This window comes from Chrysochloris asiatica, unplaced genomic scaffold (assembly GCF_000296735.1).
Source record: "Chrysochloris asiatica unplaced genomic scaffold, ChrAsi1.0 scaffold00072, whole genome shotgun sequence".
Lineage (NCBI taxonomy): Eukaryota > Metazoa > Chordata > Mammalia > Afrosoricida > Chrysochloridae > Chrysochloris > Chrysochloris asiatica.
The window spans coordinates 9,856,651-9,863,513 of record NW_006408590.1 but is presented as its reverse complement, the minus strand read 5'-3'; positions in this window follow the sequence as shown (position 1 = coordinate 9,863,513).

The window sequence follows — 6,863 nt, the reverse complement described above, 5'->3', positions numbered from 1 at the left end:
ATTCAGGTGGGATAAATTCAAGGTCATATTTTGGCTCTCATGGACTTATTTTCATTTTCTTCAGCTTTAGTTTGCATTTGCTTATGAGCAATTGATGGTCTGTTCCACAATCTGTCCCTGGCCTTGTTCTGACTGATGATATGGAGCTTTTTCATCATCTCTTTCTGCACATATAGTCAATTTGATTTCTATGTATTTCATCTGGCAAGATCCATGTGTATAGTCTTCTCTTATGCTGTCTAAAGAAGGTATTTGAAATGAACAAATTATTCATTTTACACAATTCTATCATGCAAATTCTATTTTGCACAATTCTATCATGAGTGAAATTAGTCAACCACAAAATGACAAATATTGTATGGCACCATTATTGTAAAAGCTTACTAAAAGGTTTCCATACTAAAAGAAACTTTCTTTGGTTGTTAGTAAGGGTGGGAGGGAGGCTAGAGAGTAAACACATGTGAGTTAGGGTGACAGGAAGGACAATATACAAAGAGAGGGAGGGCAATACACAAGAAGAGGTAGGGTGGCAGATAAACAATGAAGATAGTAGAAGGCTTAGGGAGGTACGCATGGGCTGAATGGGATAGAGTTAAATAGTGATTTATACATAACCTTGGAACAACAGTGTTTTATAAGTAGATACATGGATTGAGACATAGTCTGAATGGGTGAAACAGTGACTAAAATGTTTATGTGCTTGACTGTCTTGTGGATGTTGGTTTCCCCTGCATACTGTTGTTAAATAGATACTTACATGTGATAGAAATGAATATTGGGAATTATGATGACAGATAGCTTATCAGCTCACCTTTAGCCTATAATGGATTTGATTTGCTAAAAGATGAGTTAGAATTTGCCCAGGGAAATAGGCTTCTTGTTAAGCCTTTGTAGAGTAGCCTTAGGTGGAATCCTGAGCCCCACTCAGAACCTTCTGAGTTGGGACATTCCCACTTGAAAAGACATGCAGACCAACCTAGAAATGCTGGGAGAACAGAAAATTCTTATTGAAAGAAAGATTTGTAGAAAGAAAGGTGACTGTTTGGCTGTTTGAATAGCAAGCAAGCTGTTTGATTTGGATGCACCAAGGAAAGAAAAGTCAGCTGATCAGAAAAACCACCTTCTAGGACTGAAACTCAAAAGGAACCCATGAACAGTACAGTATACTTACTCGATTTTTATTTATTTATTTCAGTTAAAGAATGAATTATTCATTTTTTAGTGTAAGTGTACCCTATGCACTGTTTTTACTTTGTATTATCAATGCACATTTATGGCGTGGTTAGTCGTGATGTGCTGTGAAGCCAATTCCGACTCATAGCAACCCTGCATAGGGTTTCCGAGGCTGTAAATCTTTATGGGAACAGAAAGCCTCATTTTTCTTCTGCAGAACAACTAGTGGTTTCGAACTGCTGACTTTAAGGTTCACAGCCCGATTCGTATCCACTACACTACCAGAGTTCCTTGCACATTTACATAGGCCATTAGAAATAATTCTGATTTTACTGGGTTTCTTGGTTGGCTACCTTTGAGCATCTGCTGTGGGTGACCCTCTCTGAAATGCAAGCACTAGCTGTGGGGGGTCCTCTCCCAGAGATCTCAGCCAGCATTGATATCTTTCAGACATCCGAGCACCAGTCTTAGGGATCTGCTGGAGCACCAGCCAGTGGTGACCCCTTTTTCCAGTTTCTAGTTCTATAACCTTCTTGCTTCCCTTTTGTTCCCGGAGGCACACACAAGTGTGGTGGCTGCTCTGACAGTCCTTCTTTCTGGGTTACCTTAGCACTGATCTTTTTCTTTTTCAGTCTTTCCAAATATACCTAAAACTTCCTTTTATTAAATCTCTTTTGAAATAATGAGATTGTCTCTGTTTCCCCAAAGTACTCGGATACGTGTCTAAATTGTGTGTTATTCCTAAAAATGAGAGTTTGGTGGAGAGAAGGGTCCTCTTCCCACTTACATTTTCCTTTGTGCCGGCACTTGGACACTTGGGTGTCGGGTTGCTCCGCCAAGGCAGAACGTAGACTGGGAAGGTGCAACTTCAAAATAGCAGAAGCCAGCCAAACCAGCCAGGCTGGCAGAGGTCATCAGGCCATCGTTGGAGCATCAGGCAGAGTTGGCCAAGAGCATAAGCTTGTTTAGTAACAGTGGCTTCTCTGCCAAAAGAACTTCTGATTGGGTGCCCCTTGGTGGTTCCATTACCATGATGAGTTAGTACAGATTAATCGGGTTGTTGTAGGTAGACTTGAAGCCCTTGACCCGTCTTTTTAGTCATTTCCTTTGGGTTTTGTCACTTTGTAACTATTTCCCTAGGGGGTGCCCCATATGGATGTTCCTTTATTGATTCAGTCTTTGAGTAGCTCAGCCATTAGTGTGTCTGTGTGTGAATATATCTCTCAAATCTGCCACAAGGAGCATAGTTAATTGACAATGCACGTTGCTGCCCACCTCACTTTTGCACCAAAGCTACACTTCCCCTAGGCTGCTTCCAGCCAGTGATGGAGTATGATGAAGTATGAGTACACATCTCTTTCATAGCTACCTTTGGCTGGAGGACTCCCCATTGGCCTTTGAGACTCTTCCTGCCCAATTTTCCTTGTTTTGTCTTCTCTTTCCACAGGTGTCAGATGGAAATCATGGTCTGAAGGCTCTGCTCTTGCTCTCTCTCTTTTATCCCTCATAAGTATTTGCCCCAGTAGATCTCTTCCAAATCTAATCCTATCTAGGCATTTACTTCACAGGATCCTAACCGACACACTGTTTAAGGTTCATTCTCACCAATTTTAGGACAGTCTGCTCTGTGGCCAAGAACTGAAGTTCAACCAATGGCTCAGAATGTCAAAAGCTATGAACCTCTGAATCCATATGCTGAGCAAATGAGCCAAGAAGCTGGATTATATGAAGCAGAACATGGCATTGGGATTGGAGAAGGTTCATTATCAACCTGTGATATGCAGATGACACCACCTTGCTGTGTGAAAGTGAAGATGAGTTAAAGTGCCTATTTATGAAGATCAAAGACCACAGCCTTTGGTATGGGTTATACTTCAATGTAAAGAAAACAAAAATCCTCACAACTGAACCAATAAATAACATCCATATAAATGGAGAAAAGATTGAAGTTGTTACAGACTTTACTTAGATCCACTATCAACACTCATGAAAGCATCATGGTCAAGAAATCAAACAACATATTACATTAGGCCAATCTGCTGCACGAGACCTCTTGAAAGTGTTCAAGAGCAAAGAAGTCAGTTTGAGGATTAAACAAGCCATAGTATTTTCAATAGCCTCATATGCATGTTAAAGTTGGACAATGAATAAGGCAGAATTGATTTATTGAGTTATGGTGATGGAGAAGAATATTAAAGGTACCATGGACTGACATAAGAAGAAACAAATCTGCGTTGGAAGAAGTACAACCAGAATGTTCCTTTTTGAAGGTAAAGAGGCAAAATTTTGTCTTTCATACTTTGGATGTATTATCAGGATGGACCAGTCCCTGGAGAAGGACATCCTGCTTGGTAAAGTGGAGGGAGAGAGAAAAAGAGGAAGACCCCCAACAAGATGGATTGGCACAGTGGCAGCAACAATGAGCTAAAGTATAGCAGCAATTGTGAGAATGGCACAGGACCGGGTGGTGTTTTGTCCTGTTGTGCATATAGGGTCACTGTGAGTTAGAATGAACTTGATGGCACTTAACAACAACATGGGCCTCCGCAATTTATGGCAGTGGTGGTCCATGAGATTTGTCCCTTTCTATTTCATCAGTGAACCGTGTTTTTTGTTGAAAATCTTATTGAGAAGTCCTCAGTAAGCCAATAGCTAATGCTCAAGAGAAGGTCAGCCTCTCCGGATCTAATGGGTGAGCAGCCATTTTATCCTAAAGTTGGCTAAGGTATTGGGGACCATGCTTAGGACTTGATTGAAGGCTTCATTTTCACATCACTACAGGATTTTTGGGGTATTGCCTAACCTTTGGGATTTCAGTTCAGACAGGTGCAGTGCGATCAGATGGTACAGTCCTCAGTGAGCTTCTCTGTCTCCTCTCGTAGGTAGGGGCTGTTTCAGGCTCCACAGCAGAAGGAATTCTTTGCTGCTTTTGCTCATCAGAAAGTCGAGTCACAAATCAAAGTTTCCTGAATGGGTTAGCACTCAACTGGTAACCAAAAGTTTGGTGGTTCAAACCAGCAGCACTGTGGAAGAAACAACCCTGGTGACCTGCTTCTGTAAAGACCACAAGCAAAAAAACCTTATGGGCTATTTCTGCTCTGTCACATGGGGTAGTCTAAGTCACAAATCAACAACAAAATCAAAATCAACAGCAAAGTTTCCAATAAACTGTGAGACAGATTACGGATATCTGGAATTTCATGGGTCTGAAGGAGATATGGGCTACAGAACAAGGTTTACTTTACTGCTAACTGGCTTGCTTTCAAGCCTTCTTGATATAATTCAATACAGTATAGAGCTGCTTTTGAAGCCTTTCTAGAGCCCACCAATTCCCCTTCATAGGCAACTGAAGCCACCCCAGCCACTTCCCTTATAAGTTTTTACACTCAGGGATCACAGTGTACCTACTCTAATTATCCTGGAGCCAGGTACCAGTCCCTATGGCCCAGAGCCTAGAGAATTATTCAAATAGCCATTCTCCAGGAAGTTCCATAAATTTAGCTATCCTCACTGTGCCTGTCATATGTAAGTTACCACCTACGGATCTAGCTTACTGGAGCCCCTTGTGCAATCCTGCATAGTGGTCTTTTCTCATTTGGGGCTACAAGAAACAGAGTTTTGCCTTTCATCTATCTGAGACTCTATTCTGATCTGAGTATGTTTGTGTTGTGTCTTGTCATCCAAAGAGCCTATAGTGCTGTGTAGTATCTTATAGTTATGAAACAAATGTGGTTCCTTATCTGTCATAGAAAGGTTGTAGTAACAGTATGAAGAGTGTGGTTTCTAAATCCCAAGAAGTCAATCAGAGGTTGAGCTGCTGGCCACAGGACTCAACTCTTGACTTTTCTAGATTGCTGAATTTTTATTTGGGCTGTGGCACAGGAAGTTACCAAGAAGGTCACTTGGATCTTTTTTTCTTCACTCAGTGAAATCCATTCCAGAGTTTTGTATCAACTCATCAGTCTGGCTGCCTTTCTGAACAGCTAGAGCACCCTAATCTCTTCAGAGTCCTATAATTTTGCCCTTTTTTCCTGCTTTCAACAATAAAGCATAAATATACTCATGCATTTTCCTGGACTCTGCAGAGGTTACTTCCCTATTACCTATCACCAATTGCCTCACAGTTCAGAGTTTTTCTTTGGGGTGATGTACTTGTTTGAGGGAGTTGTGACTGGCCAGCCCTCTGTGGCCCCACTATGTCTGGGCAGCCCCAACTTGGAGAGACGATGCCAGGGCTTGTGCTGCCCACTTACAGGCCCTCCCTGGAACCTGAAGGACCCCTTAGGAGGAAAGTTGTCTGCCCCACAGAGGGAGCCCTGTTGGACAAGGTCATTTCCCAAAACACATTGCACTGAAATGAATTGGAGTTTGACCTTCATGTAGCTGCCATTTAGGGGGTTAAAGATGCACACCCCACCACCACCCCTACCACCACCACCACCAAACACCATGTGGTATAAATACAAATGGGACAAGTTGGGAAGGTAAAGAGTACTCACCTCCCCATCATCTCATCTCTCATTCCAGAGCTGCCCCTAGGTGCATGCCTAGAATGATACCAGATGCAGCCCAGTAAGCAGTCAGGAGAGAAAGAGGCCAGATATGGTGGTATTTTACATATCGGGTGGGGCGGGGGCGGTGTTTGGCATATCTAGGCCACCATTTAGTACCAGAGTGCAGAAGAACCCTGGTGGCTCAGTTGTTAAGCACTTGGCTGCTATCTGAAAGTTCTGTGGTTTGAACCCACTAACCACTCCACAGGAGAAAGATGTGGCTAAAGACCTACAGCTTTGGAAACTCTCTGAAGGAAGCAGTCTACTTTGCCCCGTAGGTCGCTATTGGAATCGAGATGGCAGCAAGGTTTGCCTTTTTGCTTGCTTGGTTGGTTGTTTCTAGAACTCAGCATCTGAGGACTGTCCTTCCACTGAACTAACTCAGATCTGTGGAGACAGCTAGTTGCTAAACCACTAAAACAAGTGGGGGTAGGGCATGAGTCTCCGGGGCCATTTAGATTTCTCTCTCCTCATCGGAAGTGCTATGAAGTCCATCTCTCACCATCTAAAGAGTCATTGCACCAAGAGCAGGAGAAAGAACAGCCCCAGGCTCATCTCAGTCTCTCACAATCCCCAAACCACTTGCTTGTACCTAATTGGGCAGGAGTTTATGTCTGAGAGATCTCTACCTGAACAGCAGGGGGAATGGTGAAGCCAATGAAGATAAACTGGAGTTCTGGTGTGGCCTGTGGGATAAAGCACTGGACTGCAAGGTCGGTTTGAACCATAAGGTCGGCAGTTCAAACACACCAGCCACTTCTCGGAAACCCTATGAGTCTCTATGAGTCAGAAGCAACTCGATGGCACTTAACAACCACCACCACCTAGAGGTAGGGTGTTGTCTTCTAAGAACCACTAGTCATAGATCAATATAACACCATGATAATACTAATAAGTGTTGTAGACCACGCTGACCCGGTCAGGAGTTTGGAGCCACGTGGGACCGAGTGTGGTGGACCGTACAGGCCGCAGGCTCTGAGGACCAGACTCTGGCCACCTAGCAGATTTAGCAAACTGTCCCTCATCTGATTGTTTAGTTGTGCTTGTTAATAATTTCATACATGAGCCCTGGATGTCCACAGAGAAATGCAATATTCCTCTAAATTTCTAAGGTCAAGATTTTCCCCCTAGAACCAA